Source organism: Anopheles arabiensis, chromosome 2, assembly GCF_016920715.1.
Source record: "Anopheles arabiensis isolate DONGOLA chromosome 2, AaraD3, whole genome shotgun sequence".
NCBI classification, from domain to species: domain Eukaryota; kingdom Metazoa; phylum Arthropoda; class Insecta; order Diptera; family Culicidae; genus Anopheles; species Anopheles arabiensis.
In genome coordinates, this window is record NC_053517.1 from 45,653,433 (window position 1) to 45,674,276 (window position 20,844).

Here is a 20,844-nt window from a genome sequence, read left to right on the forward strand (position 1 = left end):
GGCCCCACCGTTCCTACTTGGGAAACGTGTCAAAAGGACCTGCTACTACTACTACTACTACTACTCGACCAGGCCATGCGGAGAGGAAAACGAACGCGAAGCACACAAGGAGAGAACACATAAAACATCATCAACACGCAGCGCATAAATTAGCCAATTCAAAAGTGACCTTTCATGCCCTTCCACTCCACTCACTCCTCGATGCTCACTCCCCTCCGCCTGTCTCTTCATACCTCTTCAAAGGTGGGGTCCCTGGTGGTTGCGAGCGATTCTCATTAAAATGGAATTCAATTTATCGTCCAATGCAAATCAGTGTGTCACTGTGAGAGTGTGGTGTTGGGCGAGCAAAAGGAAATGCCACCCGAATTTCCATACGGAAACAGAATCGAACTTGCCCCCATTGCGAGAGAGGGGACCGAGAGGGAGAAGAATTACGGGGAGAAGGGGGCGAAAAGCGTAGAAAAATGAGACTGGGAAAATTGGAAAGCGAAACTCAGCGAAGGAACTATGGATACGAGGGGAGTTATTCCTTTGCTGGTTCTGTACTTCGGTAGAACACGCGTTTGGCTTTTGGTCTCTATTTCCTAGGAAAGGGGAGATGATACTGGGCACAGCACAAGACAGGAAATCTATCGGGATAGGAATGGGGGTTAACATTCGATTTGATTGAATTTCCTCCAACCGGAACTCGTTCCAATAAGGCAAATGGAGAGCACCACGGAACACCAAGGCCCAAACACTGCCCCGTTTGATCATCGGGCAACGCGCGCGCTCATCGGCACCCGGCGGCATCCCCTTTTCCCACAACCAGTGGGTTTTTTTTACTTTCTTTCGTGACTTCTGAGCACGGCGAAAGGAATTACGATACGAGATCAATGCATTCAAGTGTTCAATGTTCCTCCAGCGAAGGGAGGATGCTGGTCATCATAATTCGTGCTCCCTCTTCCCTGCAAATCTCTCTCCAGCCCTCTTTCTCACTCGAACACTGTCACACAGGGGACATAAACATAATATTTGACGATTTTATGATCAGGGCAAGCGACCGGCTTAGGGGCGATTTCGATAAAAAGAAATGGGGGAAAAAGCAAGATGCCACCGTTCCCTTCCCTATTTCTCCTGAGATGAGGGCGTAGGGCAGTTGGCGGCCGAGCCGAAAACTTTACCGGTAGCCATGTACGAGCGAAAGTGTAATTCACAACATATTTGCTAAATCTGTTTTTGAGTAGCGTAAAATTGTTGTTTACCTTCATCATTTTCCCGACCATTCGATCGGCAACAGAGCCCAAGGGTGCGAGCACCCCCAAAACGGGTGGCGTATGGCTTTTCCATCCTGCCTTCCCTCTCCCTCCCCCTTCAACGATTCATTTTTCTATTGTTGTGGTTCTGTTCCAAAGGTCACAGCGCGAACTGTGAAACTGTGGTGGTGAGGTGGAAACAAAAAATGCGTGAGAAATCGCTTTTCCCTGTGTTTGTTGTTTCATGCCCAATGCTTTCTATTCTGCCTTCTATCGTGGCTGCGCTTTCCACAATTTCCATTTGAAAGCGCTTTCGAAGAATATTTATTTCCTATCGATATGCGCCCCATTCCTGCGTCCCTGCTCGATGGTCTGTTAATAGCCTGGCTGCACGATGACCAAAGACACACACACACACACACGCGTGCGCGAAGAATGGGAAATCAAAAATCGGAATCGTTTAAGAGCAAATGCTTTGACTTAAAAGCCATTCGTGGGAGGACAGCTGTTTTCGGCGAAGGAACACTACCGAATGCAGGGGGTTTCGATTGATTTTTTTTAAGAAAACCAGAGCAATAAAAAGGACGCGTGGGTATGAAAACATGTGATTTCGTGATTTTCAGAAAATGTATTCTTTTATGGTAAAAATGATTCTGAATAATGTGTTTACAATGTGTTTAAAAACTAAAATTATTCTTATCGTTGAACCATTTTGAACCCCTTTTTGTATCTCGGAGTTGTTTTTGTCAGTTATTTAGTTATTTTATTGGTATTTAAAAGAACAGACGTTTAAAATTTTAAATATCTAGGAAAGCCTCCAAGCATAATCACAACCCAACAATTATTAAAAAAGAAACCTATTTAATTAGCTTATATGCTTTATTTGTATTAAGGATACTGAATCCAACACAGGGATTGTAAAAGTAGCACAGCATAGAGCAATGGTCTCCAACCTTTGGTCCGTGGCGTTAGCAGACGTGATTCACGAGAGAATTTATTTTTGAAAAAAGAAAGGCTTTTATACATATAGTGCATTTTTCCTCACCATTAAGATTATGTTTTCAACAGGCATGTATAGAATAAGATTAAAAGACATTTTTGATCAAGAACTTTGAACTATGTATAAACAATGTATGCACTCAATGGATGTGGGCCGCGGCAAATGCATTTTCAAAGCCAAGTGGTCCGCAGTCTTAAAAAGGTTGGGAAGCACTGGCATAGAGGACTGGGAAAGATGGCACAATAATATAACGCAAATGAGATTTGAGAGAAGCAAACTACAACAAGAAGGAAAACATAGCTTTGAATAGATCACTGTAAACCCAAATTCAATAAACTTCTGGTGTTCTTCAAAACCAACCCAACTGTTGTCATTGGAAGTAGTTTTGGACTTTACTGTGATATAATTAAGTCTTAGTTCTAAAGAATTGAGTAATTCACTCTGATGGGTTAGGCTAGATCAAATCGATATAGTTTATTTTTCTCTTCAAGGATATAAAGCTAGGCTGACTGGGTTTCATTAATATTATTCATTAAATATACACATTGGCATCTGCTACAGAACTACAGATACACAGATATTTGCTACAGAACTACAGAACTACAGTACCATAGATGCGCGGTGGAAAATCACACACTTCTTGATTGCACAATTTTTGATTCGCAAAAGTATTGGCCGCAAACTTCTTCGGCGCACATTGGTTGGTCGAATAATTCTTAGTAGTAACTTTCTTGATCCCAAAATTGAGGTGGCAAGATGGCGTGGAGGTGTCCGCCATTAAGGACTGGCAGACGAAGGCGCGAGACCGTGAGCGGTTTCGGACACTCCTGAGGCAGGCCAAGACCGCAAACCGGTTGTAGCGCCGGATAAGTAAGTAAGTAAGTAAAATATTTGATAGCTAAATGCGCGGTCGACCTTTTGGCTGAGACGTTTATTTCCATCTAGGTTCGCCAGGTTCGCCTGCGCGAATCATATCTAATACCGTTACGCTATTAACTTGGAGCTGGTAGTCAGAAGTGTCATATTAGAATATGACATAGCCAAGAATATTTACGGGAATAGGATCAATTGTCACAAAATAAACAAAAATACGTTACTGTGTGTACTATGAAAGTTATGGTACTTGTTGCAACGCAACGTTTCATAAAGCATTGCGTAACGCAAGAGTATTTGTTAGATGCGTTCTGGATGAATGTGTTTAACACATTAAACAAAATTACATTTAAACATACAAAAATCATGGCTTTTTTTGGTTTAAGAATGGGTCACGATTTCACGCCCGCCAAGAAGAAGAAGAAGGAGCGAATATAATATAATACGAAATTAATTCATCAACATGTATTCTGTTTTATTTATTAAATTATTTAGTTGTTGCGTTACACAAAAACCCAATCACATTGTCTGGTCAACCCTGCACCTTGATTTCAACTTCAATCTTCCACATCCCCTCACTCTACTCTCCCTAAAGCATCTAAAAATGTTTCCATGTTTTCCTCCCGGCCTAAGAACTGGAGCGTGCTGTCTATAAATCAAACAAACGATTTAACACTCCACTCCTGTCCCAATAAACCAACAAAGTTTATCGTCTTTCTATCTCTTTCTCTCTCTCTCTTTCCTGTCCCGTCCACATGCGTTTGGTTCGCTTTTCCCACCCGCACAATCCATCGATTATCGATCGAGCCTACCGCATGACACGCACCTTTGCGCCTCCTTGCTGGGGCTTGCAAAAACATTCATCATTATCATTTCGCGCTCTAGTATTCTTTCTTCAGGTTGACTTTCGATTTCCTTCGAGGAAGGAAAACCTATCGTCTGATTTCCTTCGCTTTGTTCCCGTTTCTTTAAAATGCAGAAAAACAAAAGAAATCAAGATGTTTACGGGTAACATACTGCAAATCACTGCTGTAAAAATAAAAATCATCATCATCATCATAGCCTTCAACAACGACAACAAATCTTCTTCTATGCGGTGAACGCGTTTCGGTTCCTTTTGGTTACGTTTGTGGTTGCATTTACAGCCCTCAACAATCCTCAGTCCCGGAAGTGATTTAAAAGCAAATCCGACGGTCTCTATTCCACCTCACCAACTCGGAAGGCGAGAAGTGCAATCGAAACCACCAATCCATACAGCCTAACCCCTTTCCCGCGCAGCCTCACCACCATCCCACCCGCGAGAACTGCCGCGGGAACCGATGATTATAATATTATCGATGGGCAAAAGCGAAAGGAGATAAATCTGTCTCCGCTCGAACGATCATGTGCTGTGTCTCCCATCCGGTGTGAAGGGCGCGAACGCGGCACAGGAAGAGGGATGATGACATACCGCCACCACTAGCCATGGCTAACGCGATTGGAAATGATCGATTTCCTTCACATCATATTGCGACCGGTGCCCTGCTGGGCGTGACGCAGCGTTCACCAGGGGATCCTGGATCCTTCTTCCGGTTGCGCGTTCTACACGAACAGGCAAATGGCATCTGGTACTCGCCCCTCTGGGACGGCAAAAGGGTGGGAAGTTTGAGCGTTTGATTGATGAGATGCCTTCCCAGAGATGGACGGATCACTACCACCATCATCACGACCGCCACTACCTTGGGACACCCTTTCGGTCTACTAGTGTTCGATAAGCTACCGATGAAGTGCCGTTGAAAATGAGATGCTGATAGCACTATTCTACAAGCCGAGGTGATGACGCTGAAGTGCTGCTGTTGGTGGTGGCGCCCGCCCAAGGCAAAGACAAGGGAATTCCAGTGGGCTCGAGACGCTTCAAAGCATGGACAGCCAATCAGTATCGTTAACTACAAAAAGCCATCGGAATGATTCTGGGGGTTTCCTAAAGGGAGGAAAAATGGTTTGATGTCGTACTTCTGGGTCGACAACATCGCCCCCTCCTCCATTTCGTAGGAAAATAGTTTTTGCCTTTCGAGCAAGCTTTTGCGTGGCTAAATTTAGAGATTATAATCCCGCCAGCAGCTAGGCTTTATCGATGGATGGAACTCTATCTGATATATGAGGTTTCGGCACTGATTTTACACTCGTCCCTATTACCTCCTTTGCACACAGCACCACACACTGACACTGGTGGATAACACCAGCCATCAGTGATTGCGTTAAACAAGTTTCGTGTAAACTCAAATTGGATGTCAAATTAGCTGTCAAAGTTTGACGTTTTTGGCACGGTAGTGTTAGGAGGTGTGAGAAATGTTGGTGTTTGCTTTCTCGCACACCCAGTACTATCGGGTACGTACGTACATTGCGGGTTCTTTTTGACGAAGGATCTAGGCCTGAGAAGGCTTAAATTGTTTGGTCATTTAGAGAAAGGTTTTTGTCGCTCAATCGGGCAGCAGATTTGAGATTTATGTAAATAATGGAGCTGCTTAACAGCTTAACTTTTACCAGCCGACGCGTCAAAACAGTCCCAATTAATGGCCTGTCACTAGGAAGAATTTAATCTTTTTGATAAGCTCCAGCATGTGCCTCTGGGCACAAAATAAAACAATAAAATATACGCACTGAAGTTTCTTCAAACAAACGCAAAAAAATAATAATATATGTTCCTAAATTAACACATTTTTGATATTTACATTTGGTTACAGATACACTTTTAACTTAATATTAATTGACCTATCGACTATCTTAGAGTAAATCTTTTTTTTTTCCATTTCTTGCAGTTATCGAATCAATATTATATTCAGATAATATCAAAAGGATGAAAAATTCAAATATCATTCAATAATTTTAATTACAAAGAAAAAATACATTAAGATGGATTGTGTACAATTTTGGTCCGTCCAAAGATTAGGATGAACGCATCAGCATTTGAAATAGACTAAGGAATTAAGGTGGAAAATTGATATGGAAAAAACTATACCAGCAACACAAGCCGTTAGGGTGGACATTCAAAAGAGAATAATTTCAAAATTTTGTATTCAACGGAAAAGAGTCGTAATAATTTTATAAAACGTTTTTGCATCCTATCGACTTGAGCATTGCAAGGAGCTAGTAGCACTATAATGGCACTCAAACATGGTCACAAATGAATCGGTTTGATTAGGCCAATGTAGCCATTATGGTAGTTCCGTGGTACGTTCGTGGCTCGTCAACTCGCATGACTTAATAACTTGCCCGTCGTGGATTCAATTCGGTCCATTCTAGACTAGGTCTCCTGCAGCAAGGACTGTCTATCCGGCTGCGTGGTGTTGAATAAGTCTCGAAAGCCTGTATAGTGGAAGAAGTTGTTAGTTGGTGTGTTAAGTGGAAGAAGAAGCCACATTATAATACCTTTTCTATCTGAGGTGAGTCTGGAAAGTTTATCAACAAATTGAACGTAACATTGAGTTGGTTCTGCTTTCTGTATCAACGACATCACTCACATTAGCAATAATTTTCGTCGTTCTCCAACCAGCTGAGTAACTTAAATCCTGTGGGACAAAGGCCCACGTAAAGGAAAGCGCAGGGATCCTACATGACAGACGCAACGCTGAACGTGTTAATCTGAGTATCGCTGGAATATTTCAAACTCATTCCATTATTTACCAGACCGGAAACGGAAAGGGAAAAATAAGTTACTCAACCCGAGAAGACGCACCACTTCATTAGGCTGTATCGGAGATTGTAGAGTTAAAAAGGCACGTTGGAAAGCAGCACAAGAATGTTTTGATTTTTACAACATACGACCTGTCCCCCCCTCCCCCCCACAAGCACAATGTGAGACTTTTTACGCACAACATAAGTGCAACAGATTCCAGACAAAATTAATTCGAATTCCTGTCGGTACCCGTGCGTCTAGTCGATTACTCCTGTACCATATCAAAAGCAGTTATTTCAGTCTCATTTGCACTTCTCACGCACACGCTGCGGAGAAAAAAAAGAACAAGTGAACGGTCTGCATACTTCACATTTCAAATTCCAACCATTTCCGAAGCACAATGATAATCTACAAAGCTATTTTACGAGAACCCCTCTCAACCAACTCCACTGAACTCCTTCATGCTTTCAGTCCTTTCACTCCTGCACCAGGATCAACGAGTCTTTAAAGCTGTTGCTGCTGCTGCTGCTGCTGCTGCTAGTGAACTGGTTCAACATCATCCGCAATGCGTCGCTGCCAGACATCGGGAAGGGTCGCACGGAAGCGGCCCCGCGAATTTAGAGTACCTCATTAGCGGCAGCATTTATGATACCGATCGGTACTGCAAATTCATCTCATTAAATTGATTTTACCTACCAGATCCCGGGACCTCTCTCTCTCTCTTTCTCTTCCACACTTAACCCAACAAGGCGAGGGGTTATGGAATTGTTGCACTGTGCCTGGGCTATTCCCGTGAAAATCATCCCCTCCGGCCATTGGAACTTAAAACGGTTTAGATTTTAAAATCAAAAGTAAAGAGCTCCCCCTGCTCTAACAACTGATTGAGTGTATGCGTAACAGGAGGGGAGTTTAGCAGTGAGGATGAGGGAAGAAGGGATAAATTTGCATACGACTAACGTATGAACGAATCCGCCAAATACCGTCGTTAGGCTTGCAGGAACCTCCCTGCGGCAGTGAGTGGAGTTACTTTACCCATACTCCCGCTCGAAGCTTTCCATCGGTTGGCGTATTTGGCCTCCACTCAGGGGGTGGGAAACGAAAAAAAGACCCCCCCCCCATCAATCCCACTTCGACAGTGCCCGCGGAAAGGCTGGCTAGATTTTGTGGTCGTTCCTACAGCACCTCACAAACACGCCGTTCGTCGTGCATCAGTGTGCGTATGTACACACATGAGCGTATTTGTGTGTGTCTACATGATATCGAGGAAATGGATCCAAATAAATGAGAACGGTGCGCAAGCACGGAAGGAAGACGCTGACGCGCTCAAACACAATGATCAAAGGGATGGCTCAGTTGGTTCGCTTCTACCGATTTCTCTGCCAACCGTTGATTTGAACCGTTGTCGGTGCACTGTTGATAGGGATTGAGGTTGAGTGTCAAGACAACAAGCAGAGAAAAAAGTACACATATACACACACACATTACACCACATACACCATCAAACAAATGTAATGCACTGTAACATTACGCATGTAACATGTAATTTTTGTTTTCCTTTTCTCTCTGCTTATTGCTTTGTGGAGTTTAAATTTATTCGTTAGCATTCCACGAACGCGTTGTGGCTTGTCGATTTGCGTTGGTTTCATTTTTGGATACTCGTGGGGTGTGTGGTTTTTCTTTTGTTTTTCTCTCGATGGATTCATAAAAAACACCACGCGCCTCCATTTCGCCGATTAGTGCTTACAAACACCAACAAAAAAACTGTAGCAAGAGTAGATGAATAAGTTTGATGGATGAAGATGTTTTTGACTGTAGTAATAACATTTTACTTGCAATTAAACGATCTTACGCGTCATGTCGCACCATTTTTTTAGGAAAAAATTTAAACCATGTTTTTGAAAAATAAAAAAAATACGCATATGATAATGCATGTGCTAATGTGATTGTCTCACTTACAAACTTGCAATAGAAGTCGCAAATAGCATGATTCGTAGTTTTAATTTATTTATTTATTCACTAAGTTTTTATTCACTTATTTTTTTTAAAGATTTTATTTATTTATTTATTTATTTATTTATTTATTTATTTTTTATTTATTCATTTAGTTTTTTTATTTATTTATTGATTTTATTATTATTATGTTCTGCTTTTGAATCTTCTGGTATAACATTCATAATAGTTCTTAAAATTCATGAAGTCAGTAAAGGTATTGATGTTTTAGGATATGTTTTTATTTTTTGTATGAAATTTGAACGCTTTATTAACTCTGACGTACTGGTTATATGTCGTCTCAAAGCTCCTCTTATTATAAGTAAATGTAGGTTGTCTATAAAAACAAAACCAAAATACAAAACGATTTTTGAACCTTCTCTAGAGCGCACTTTTGTTCTACTTCCTACTGTCATCCAAATCAGCAGCAGACCAAATCACACAAACACACGCGGGCTAAAATAAATACCCCCTACGGTGTACCATTCCTGCCCATCCGCACATCAAAGCTGATCGATTGCAGGTGCAGTAGACGCATCGCTTGCCCATTTTGTGTCGACGCGTTCATCCAGGATGCCAATCGGCCTTCAGGTGAAAGCTGCGGCTGCGATGTTTGTTCGTATATTCGCGTGTGGGTGTGTGTTGTTTGATCACAACGCAGCCTCCGTGCACCCATAATACCACTCACATGTGGATCGATGCGCTGCAATTCATGCCAAGCTTTGGTAGTGTTATTGCTCATGGGTAAAAACCATACCCAAGGGGTAAAGGCTGCGACGAATCGCAAGTTACGTTACTGTACCGCGTTTCTATACCGCGGTCTAACTGCAACTCAGCCCACCCTTTGAACTGATCCATTATCAAACTACACCACTACATTCCCCCCCGGCATCCCATTTTGTTCGTGGTAAATGGGTTGGTTCAGTTAAGTGAATAAGTGAAACCGTGTGTACCGTGTGGTGACGTGAGTATATACATCCCAAAGCACAGCGCTGTACGCATTATCTAATGCATCTCAGAGAGTGTAATACAATTAATAAAGTATTCGCGTGCTTTGCAACACGATGCGCTTCGAGAAAGGTTGGCAGTAGAAAGCCGGCAATAGTCGAAAGAATGTGCACAGTAACGCAATTAAAGATGCAGACAGGCGACATTACTACGAAATAAGAGATAGGTAGAAGGATATAGGTAAAACTGATAGCATGTTGCGGAGAGTAAAAAAACCACCCTGGAATAACGCATCATCATCAGCAGTAGCATTGACACTTTTATTACACGGGGTTGTGTATACTGTGCTGATGACACGTGCTAGCAAATTTGATTTAATAAAGGTATGCTGCACCATCGACCGCAGCCAGGCAAGCGAATTAGTGCATCAAAACCGGTTGCTTTGAACAATCAACCACGGACAAAATGTGGGTTGAATTGATTATCGTGAACCGCACGGTTGCAACAGAGAGTCAGATTCATTTTCCTTTATTGTAACAAAGAGTTCATTTGAATTGTGTATCTATTAAATGTAAAATCTCATCATTTTTCCAGAGGTTCACTCCCTTCGATTCAGACTTTCAAAAAACTGTATTAAAAGATGCCTTTACTTTATAAAATGAATTTCAATCGAAAAAGCTCATACTAAGATAGAAATTTAACATCCCAGCGGTTCATCCGTGATAGATGAGCCAACTATCAACGTTACATTGTTTTCTCAGAGCAGTATTAGTATTTGCAGTTTCTCCACCAGCTTTAACTTTCCCTACTCTAGACAAATTCTTGAGCAGAGTAAGTATTGTTTATTTTTCGTTACGTTACCAGACCTTTTTTTACTTCGTTGATGTAAGAAGACACCAGCTTTGCTTATTACAAAAAAGAGTTTTTGGCGATATACCAAAGTTTCATTGCTGATTTTACATATTCTATTTCGAAAGCTTGCAATCAAATAAGCAGGTGGCATCGTAGTAGTGATACATTTATTTGAGTGCCTCTATATTGTGTGTTATGGGGTGGTCCCGTAGTACCGTCGTCAACTGTTACGACTTAATAACATGCCCGCAATGGGTTCAAGCCTCAAATGGACCGTCCCCCCGTAACCTGGTTATCCGGCTACGTGGTATAGAATAACTCTCAAAAGCAGTGGCAAGCCCGCGAAGGACATTACACCAAAAAGAAGATGTATTGTATTTTCTGTGTGTCCACTGTGTGTCAAACACATGGGTATATTTTGATAGATTTACTTGTTAACTATTTATTGTGCAAAACGGGCACTTAGTGTTTACTTCAGTTTTCTAGTAACCTTTACTGGATTCAAGCAGAAACTGTCTCATTTCAATTTAAGTCGATTATTCGTCTACCGGACGATCGAGTGATACGAGGAGACAGGCATGGTTGTTACAAAGAAGAAATCGGGCAAACAACGGAGTGTCCGGACTCAAGCGGTAAAGGAACGACACGTTGAAGTTGTGCGTGCGGCCTGTAACTATTTCAAAAAGTTTCTACCGGCCGTTATCAAGTGCAAAGTTAAAATATTTGAAAAAAGTTAAGTGAAATGCAAATTTAGTACTGAAGCAAACAAAGTAGCAAAGGCAAACAAACTACTGCCGAGTACCGATGCAGCATTTTCACTTCTACGATGCCACCCTTTAAAACTACAAAAATTGTGAATTTATACATAAGCTACACTTCAACAATTATCAAATTATTGAAAGCTGTGCGTTAGATAGAAAGATCCTGTGATAAAGAAGATAATATGAGTGTCATTTGAAAAAAAAACTAATGATCCATTTAATATCTCGTATGTTAACATTTTGGATTTTAAATATGGCCAGGAGTACCATGTCCTAAAGAGAATGAATGAAAAGAGAGAAGAATATTATTTTATTTTTTATTTGAACAAAAAAAAGACAAACAATAGTAAGAAAACACTTAATGCACTTCTTTATTGAAAGACTTTGTTATCGTAAGAAGCAAATTTAGTTTTCAGCGAACAAACAGCCGTTTAAAGAGTAACTTTCTCGTTTAGCACCTTCTTTGAAGAACAAAAGACAAACAACGAGCATATCAAAAATATTGGCAAAGAATAGCTCTAGCGCATTTTTGTACCTGAATCACACACACACACATATAAAACACCTTCTATGAACTGCCACAGGAAAAACGGAAAGTTTTTTTTTTTCATTTTACCTTTTTTGTGAAACACGCTCACATACCTACTTCGTTACCTGTGTCTTGAGGTTTTAGTAAAACATGAAACAAAGGTTCTACAAAAAAATAAGCGTCTTCACTTCCCTTTCCCGTGTCTACATACAGCCTCATTAAAATGAGGAACGACACAAAAAACAGCTCCCCAAAGCAAGGAAACAGGACGATGTGTCCCATAGCTTTAAAATATTATGGATGGCATAATTTCGTTTTCCTGGGACCAACTTCGGAGAGGCGCCTGTGTGTGGGTAAGGTTCTGTTAATAAATGCATTCCCGAACGTTCCTCCCATCCTCACCCGTTACTGCAGTTGTTGTAACTGCAGTACACTCATGCAGCAAGTGAATGAGTATGCGGATCTCCGTTTCGCACCTAAACCATGACCCCTCCAATAGAAACAGAACGACGCAAACAAAAATAAACACAAATACACACACACACACTCGTTCGCATACGTCTGCAACCCAGTACCACTACCCAGTCGCTACAGAGTTTGTGCGTTGTTTTGCTTTTGTGTTTTCAAATGTTGCTCCGTCGTTGCGCTTTTTAGCCTTTTTGCTAAAATAAAAACAAACACTTTGCTCCCGCTTGCTCGTACGCACACACACACACTCACTTTTCCTTTATCTTCGTGCCATAGTGGTGCATTGTTTGTTTTAACCAAACGCCTTTTGTTCCTCGCTGTGTTGTGTGTTGTTTCCAAGTTATTGTATGATTTCCCTTTTTTATATGCCGATGTGCTTTTTGCCACAGTTTCATTTGCTTTTTGTTTTATTTTCATGTCTGAGCTATCCTGTTTTTGAAAGCTTTATTGCCACTTCCTGTGCACTTTGGCAGTTGGTTTCGTAGGATTGTTTTACTATTTTGTATTGTTGTTTTGCACCTTTGAAATGATTCGCGTTCTTACGAGGAATAAAAAAAATGTGAAGTTAAAACTTTTATGTTCAATTCTTTGCATATTGTTTTTAATTTCTTTGCTATTTCTATAACCTAATTTAAGATAGCATATAAGTTCCAGTTTTTATCATAATAAAAAAACAAAACCAAATTAATATAACCTTCAGTGAGGAATTAACAACTACTACAACTTTTTTGTTGTAAAAAGATACACCAAAAAGGTATTCTTTTGAAAATTTTAGAATAAAAATACGTCTATAAAATAATTCATCAATCAATCACATCAATCATTAAAATGCCAAAAATAAACAGGAGATGTTTGCATTAAAACTATTGCACGGCGAACAAATATTCTACCACAACGAAGTTTAATTGACTAACTTTGGTCGCAACATTTCATACAAACTTTTTCTCTTCATCAATCGATAAACAAATGAAAGCTTTCTCGCCAACCAACGCAACAAAATCAATCATCACCAGCGCTGTGCATCTCAACGCGGTAGCAGCAAACCCGGTCCCGTTCGTTCAATTAACATTTTCTTTCGAATCGCTACTGTGCGGTTGGTCTATCAGATCTTTTTTTAAGCTCAAGAAATTCCATTCCTCGACTTTTGCTTCACTCCAATAAAAGACGAACGAAAAAAAATGCCCCTTTTCGAACCCAACCCTCAAAAGCTCATTGAGCAAAATTACGTCTGAATTTTGATTACCGGCAAATAATTTGGCATTTTAAGAATGTACTTAAACATTCTTCTCGGAAACGCGACCAAGCAACATGGGTGCGTCTGACCGGGAAGAGGTGTCTTTCAGTGGTTAGGGTGAAATTTTTGTTTTCGTATTTACGAAGCAAGAAGGATGCAATTAGAGTGGATTTTGTATTTATTTCAACGTGCACGTCTCGGGTCCGATAATCTCTCTCTATTGATCAACGATACAACGTACGGAATGAGTTTTTTGTAAGCATCGAAGGCTCGGGAACGTTGAGAGCATAGGAAGGTAGCGAAGAAGCAACACTGCTACGAATTTCCACCGAAATGCACAAGGATTCATTATGTCTTTTTTATGTTTCGTTTGAGTTTTGTTGGTTGGCACTAGTGATGGGCATTTCGGAGCGAACCTACGGTTCCGGAATAAACTCTGTAGCCGGCTCTTAACGAACGGCTTCGGGACAGACTCCAGACTAATGGTTCAATGAATTCATTGTACGATAGCGTAAAACAATCTTCTCGCGAGTGTGGAAGCAAACACTCGATATGATTGCAGTCATGCATTGTGCATCATTCGTTTAGTTTAGTTTAGTTTAGTGTTTATTAATCGATGGACTATAAAGCTCTCTCGAGTCTAATTTTGCTTACAATAGACATTAGATAACGAACAGAACATTTATATATAGTTATTGTTGGACGCATTCCGAACACTTCAAAGTGAAGTCAGTTCCGTTATCGTCATTCCAGGCTCATAGATATAGTCAGCTGAATTTAGTAGACGGCAAAGAAGGGGGTTGCGAGAGCCACAGGTTGTTTGGGTTTCAGCGACTGCCAGCATTGGCCGGCGACGGAGTATTCTGGGAGGAACATAGAGGTGAATCCTTGAAAGCAGCTCGGGACAGTCCATTTGTTTCGTTTAAGATTCCCGTGATAAACGAAAGTCTGGCGTGCTCAACACGTTCGGCGAGGGGCGGGATCCCTAGTAGCAAACACCTAGTCCTGTAGTCGAGACGACGCGGCCAATCACGAAGGGCGAAGCGCGTTGCCTTCCGTTGGATGGACTCCAGCCGCGCAAGTGCCCGAGTAGATGCTGGCCACCAAACAATGCTAGCATATTCCAGCAGTAGTCCAGCAAGTGTCTTGCCGATTGCCACTAGCGACTACTTGGTCCATCTGTTCTTCGAAGGAGAGTTTAGCATCTAGGAGGACTCCTAGATTCCATACACAGTTCACTCTTTCGAGGTTCTGACCATCAAGCGGATAATTAAACAGCGCTGGAGCTCTTGAACGGCTGAATGAGATTATGGCACATTTATCAATACAGACGCTTAGTGCGCTTGCACCAGGAGACAAATTCAGTCAGGGTGGCATGAAGTTGAAGATGGTCGTCTGGCTCACGGATTTCACGATAGATTTTAGCATCATCTGCGTAGAGTAGGCAACTATTATGCGGGAGTGCCGTGCACAAGTCGTTTATGTAGAGCAGGAACAACAGAGACCCCAGGTTGCTGCCCTTGGGTATGCCGGAAGAGGCACCGATAGATCTAGATTGGTTGGTCCCGACCCATTTATTAAATTTAAAAAATATTCTCGGATAACCTATTCTCAAGATATGCAACTATTTAATTTGTTAATAATGCTGAATACCGATCGAACGTTTTGATTTACTTCTTTAAAGTTGATTTACATGGTTATTCACGGGCCGATTTAGACATCCGACTCCTCAGGCTGTGAGGCTGCTGACAGTATATTTTAGTGCCTGAACGGTTCCGAACACTACCGACCTAAATGTTACACCGAGTTGCACTACTTTTAGTGTTTTACTATGCATATACATTTTTCAACGAATTTTCCCATTTGAAACTACAGTGGAAGGCAATTCTTTGGTGCAATGTGTTATAAACGACTCAGGAGCCCGTTGGTTCGGAGTCGACTGCAGAGCGGTTAGTTAAGAACCGGCTTCGGAGTCGTTTTGCCCATCACCAGTTGGTACACACATAGGAGTTTCATTTCACTTGGAGTTAATGCGTAATTATTCTTCAACAATTTCGTTTCATATTTATGACAGTCGAAAAAGGAAATACAAATTGTTTGTTCAGAGGGGTGAGTCGTGAGGAATCGTAATGATAATAAGTGAAAGAAGCGCAAATGCTGTTATCGATGCACCTGTTATTTGATGAGCCATTGCACACGATGAATAAATCACTAATAGTTCGTTGAGAAAAAATTGATTAATTTATAAATTATTTATGTTAACCTTTAAAAAGTCGTGGCATTGTAGGGCCGCATCCCGAGGGCCGCATTTGGTTCGCAGACCGATGTTAGTAAACCTCTGATATAAATCAAACTGACATGAAGAAAAAGATACTCGAGCAACTATTTTGTCTATTCAAACAATTATTTTGTTTAAATTAGAATACAGCATTTTAAGGACAAGGTACATTGCTTGCCAAGCTCTGTGCATAAATTCTAGTTAAAATAAATTCTTTCCACCACTCTCAATCCGTACGGTTCTAAATACGCACGGATAATCACCTGGGAAGCATTGCACACCATTGCGCTTGCCAGTGACACAAAAGGACGTAAGTGGAAAGTACAGCACAAGACATAACGAAGAATAAATTCATACTGGTAAAGGATAATTTCACTCCTTTCCCTTCGTTCGTTTCGGTGCACCTTTTGCTCCTTCTTCCGGGATTTCATTTCCCCCCCCCACGAACTCCCACGGAAGCCGTACCAAAAGTACACGTTCATATGTTCGTACCGTGACGGGGAAAAAAGGACTCCGAAAATTTCCGCCAGCCAAGTGGTGGTGTGGCTTAAAGCTGTGATTAATTGTAGCTCGCGCACACTTTTGCTAAAATCGTTACCATTCGTTCGGTTCTCGCCAACGTCAGACGCCGTCATACAAGCAGCCCTTGCAGCGTACACGCGTACAATTCCGACTGATGGATGGCTGAAGCCAAGGCAGCGGAATGTACATGATTTAGTGGAAGTGGGAAGCGAACGTAGGTGGAAAGCGGCTGAATTCAGACGAAATCTCATTCGATCATCTTTTTCTTTGGTGCGGCGAGAATGTGGACGACCGTCGCCGATCGTGGGAAAAACGGTTTTGGGAAGGAAATTTATTTATCTTTTTTTTTCCTCTCTCTCTCTCTCACCATTCCTATTCGAACGCTGTGCTGGGGGGAAGGATAAAACCCTTAATACGGGAAGCAGTAACCAAGCAAAAAAAGGCAGATGCGAGCATAAGCGTAAAATAAATTACATCCTATTCATCGCAGGAAAAATTGTGCGCGATAGAGAAAATAATAATACGACGCTGCGTTACACTGATGTGGCGCAAGTGTGATACAACAACAAAAACGAAAACAAACCAAATGAAAAGAAAGCCAAATTTTTATATCAAACCCCCATCCCGACCCCCCTCCCCCCGCTCCATTTCACAAATCGTATTAAATTGTCTGGATAAAAGTGTGCAGACAGCTGGAAAAAAGAACGTAGCTGCGGATTTGAGGATGGCGTATTGAGCCTCACGGTCTCTTTGGCTAAATGGTTCAGTTATCAAGACACGCAAATGATGTTGTTCCCAGCGCGCCGCACTGGTTTAGGCAGGGGGAAATTGAAATAAGGCAAACACTGACGGGGGTAAATCGGGGAAAATGGGCGGATATGCTGTAACCGATCGGGATTGCGATATTCATATCGCAGAATGTTAATGTCACCCGTCGAGCTGATTTCTAAATCATCAATATGTATCCACCCTCCCCGCGTCGAGTATGGCAAACCAAAGCAAACCAAATCAATCAAAAGCACAGATGCAAATGAAGCTAAAAAGCAAGAGAGGAGTTGCGGGAAAACGTTGCTTTCATCAGCAGAACATAATTCAGTTTTTTTTTCGGGGAATGCTTTGAAAAGATGAGATGCGACAGAGAAAAAACCCGGAAGGAATAAAATAAAGGGAATGAGTTTTAATCCGCGATAGACGGATCGTAGCGCCTTCGCTCCTTTTACAAACAAAACAGTCCACAAAACGACGGTACGTTAATCATTACCGACTACCGCAAGAAATTCGTTGGGTTTTTTATTTGTTCTTCAGCAAATAAATTTACCCGGATAAAAGACGAGAAGAGTAAGACACAAAAATGCAGCAGTTAAATACAATTGCAATAATGCAAACAAACAAGCAAAAAAAGCGCAGAAAGGATTCGTGAAAAGCACAGGCAAACAAACGGCGCAATGTTTCAGCGTAGTTGATGAAAACCCGGCCGATTGCAACCCCAAACCCCGTTATCAGGATTGTAGAGGTGGAAGGTAGGAGGAAGGAATGGGTTAGTGCAAAATAGGGGGGCGATGGGGCAAAATAAAAAGCGAATTAATTCGCGATCCGCTTTACGGAGAAGCGAGTGTGCAAAGCCATCATCATTAAGTTGTTGAAACGATGTTGCATCTGTCATTTGTGAAGAAGCAAAAAAAGCACACACAGCTGCAACAACAACACCCTAATGGACGATGATAACGGGCAGGATCGGAAGCTTTAATGGATCAGCGATAAAGTGACGGTAGGAAAAAGAAACGTTGCAACACATGCAGCAGCAAAGCAGCTTTACCTAACGTTCGCTAATTGTTCGTCTAAAACTGAATCAAATTTTTGAATTTAAATCGGGCTACCGAAATGGCAAGTAGTTAAATAATACATATTTTTCGGAACATTAAAAAGATAAAAAGCGCGTATCCAAGCTGCTGGTATTGTGCATCCGTTCATCAGGGCTTGGTAGAAAAAGATTAATGCATACTAGATTTGAACAACACCATTCCAACTCAAATCGTATCTTGGCACGCCTAGCAACAAACAGCCCCTTGTTCTCCGTTCGCGGTTGCTTGCAATAAACTGCTTAGCGAGAACTGCTACAAAGAATTGTCTTTAAACCAAGCATGCTAGGCGGCATTTGAATAATGAATTAAATCTTCCAACATGACAAAATCTCTGGTCTGCAAGTATTGAGGAAGCATTTTCTGATTTACAAACTTTACCGTAAGCCGTGCCTTAGCGTCTTTGTGTCGCTTTTTGCGCTACCCATCGTTCATTTTCCTTCTGCGTTGGCTTGAAAGCGATAGAAAGCTAGGTGCTGTAACAATACACACACACACACCCCAAGCAGACGCATTCGATCATAGCATCCTTCGATGGGCAAAACTTTATACTACCGGAAGTACAAAAAGAGTGGCCAGACTGTTAGCTTCTTCAAGAATCGTAGTTTGAAGTTACCGTCTCTCATCGTACAGTGGCAGGTGGTAGAGTTGTGGGCGATGGATGTAAAGGACAGGCAGGAACGTAATGAAAAGAAATGATGGGTCAAAGTTATACCGATTCGATGCATGGAATTTTGTGCTAACCGATACGGAACAAATGAGAATGAATGTACTTTTAAAGCCAATTTCAGACACTGACAAAGACAGACCTGTGAAGCGATGTGTGCTAAGGGAAATAATATACCACTGGTGTGCTTTGATCTTGCTTATCTAGCCTATTGGTGGTAGATTAAAAGCCTGATCAATTGATTTCGATTCAAAGTTCGAGCCGTTCGACTATAATTTGTTGGTAGAAGATGCGGCTTAATATCTTACTATCTATCTTTGTGTTGCATTATTTACGAAGATGCTCATGTTGTGCAAATTCCATAGAATAGATACCAGTAACCGTCTCTGTGGCGATTCCTGCTATTCCTGTCATTCCCATTTCAATACAGAAAACAAGAAGATAATTGTTGGACGGAGTCATGCCTCAAATACGTATGGGGCCTCAATAAGGTAGGGGGTGCCCGTTGCCAGCAAAGTTTATTAGTTTTAAGCTGAGATTTTCATTTTACAGCTTTTGATTTATAGCCTTCTTTGGTCCTTAAGATATGCCCTAAGGACTCTCGAATTGGTTTGCTCCAGTAGGATCACGTCGAGTTTTAGTTCGTTAAGTTACCCTGGAAGCTCCATAAACCAAACTTTTCGTACGTTTGATGCATACAGTAATTACCGATCAAATGTATAACCCGAATTACAAGAACCCAAATGTTGAAGACTCATTTTTGATTGTCGTTTTAAAGACTGCAAGTGCACTATAACTTAAAAGTCTTTCGCCAGACACACACAACACACGGTATTCCATCTCCCACCGAGCTTCTTTACGCTTCGTTCGCTCACATAAAGCAACACGAAATGATTGTTTTTAACGAGTTTTTAACGTGTGTCTTAAAATCAAGCATCGCTTCAACATCATCAAGGCATATATAGAAGACAAACCCAAACCAGCGCCGGCTGACAGCGAGAGAAAGAGCTAGCGATGGGCCATCACACCGCCAATACGAATGCAACTAGGTCATTGTGGCCGATCGGCATCAACCGCATTCTCGTCAAATCAAACGTCCCCTTCGCTTTTAAATCAAACCGCTACGCGATGCATTCAAGCTTGTGATCCAAAATGGCACAGAAAAGTTGGCAAGTTTGCCCCGACTCTGTTGGTTGCCGTCTTCGCAATGATTCGGGCTGACTTTGCGACCAAAATGCTCCGCGGTGTGACTTATGATGATTTTCCTGCCCGATTGGCATTCTACCTTTCGTTGTTTCGTCTCGCATATGATTGAATAAATTCGCGATCTCAACTGAAAGGTTCGGCGAGAGGGCGCATCCAGCAGTCTGTCACACAAATTTTGCCAATGAATAGTTTCGTCAATCTAGGAGGATCGTGTACTGCCAGAGAATGATCGTGGACGCGCGGGGACAAGAGAGTTCCGTGGCATGCATTTTCCACCCCTAGCCATATCTCTCGCCGCTTTAGACAGGCATGCGATAGCAAACTTGGTTCTGCAGTTCATTTTGCCAACCCTCTTGCTTCTGCTTGCGCGCACTGTCTATCCCGGGTGGTCGCATTTAAAACTGCACCGGGAGATAGCACAGAGGGAAAAGGGGTGGAGACTAGAAACGAGCTGTCTCATTTCTTTCTTTCTTTCGTTCTGCAACGCACGTTCCGATCTGGTTGGTTTTCCTACTTTTTTTTCGATCACAATGCGCGGACACAGACCCTGGTGTCCGAGGGAAGAACTGGGTGCTCTGCGAGCAACGGAAATAGTTTCGTTTTGCAGAGTGTGAGTTCCGTGGTTCAGTCGGATTTGGCCGACCGGCCGGCGGACAGGATGATATGGTGACCCCAACCCTTAAGAAACAACGCGGGACAGTCGACCGAAGTGCCGAGGGGAGCAGCAACAGTCCAACGAAACCAGAACACCATCGTCGCACGCTGGAC

General features: G+C 41.9%; 1 protein-coding gene across 1 annotated transcript in view; it reads right to left on the reverse strand.

Moving 5' to 3' along the window:
- The window catches only part of LOC120897084 (putative tRNA (cytidine(32)/guanosine(34)-2'-O)-methyltransferase 1), a 50,920-nt gene that overhangs the window by 1,654 nt on the left and 28,422 nt on the right, over positions 1–20,844 (reverse strand). The window lies entirely within an intron of this gene.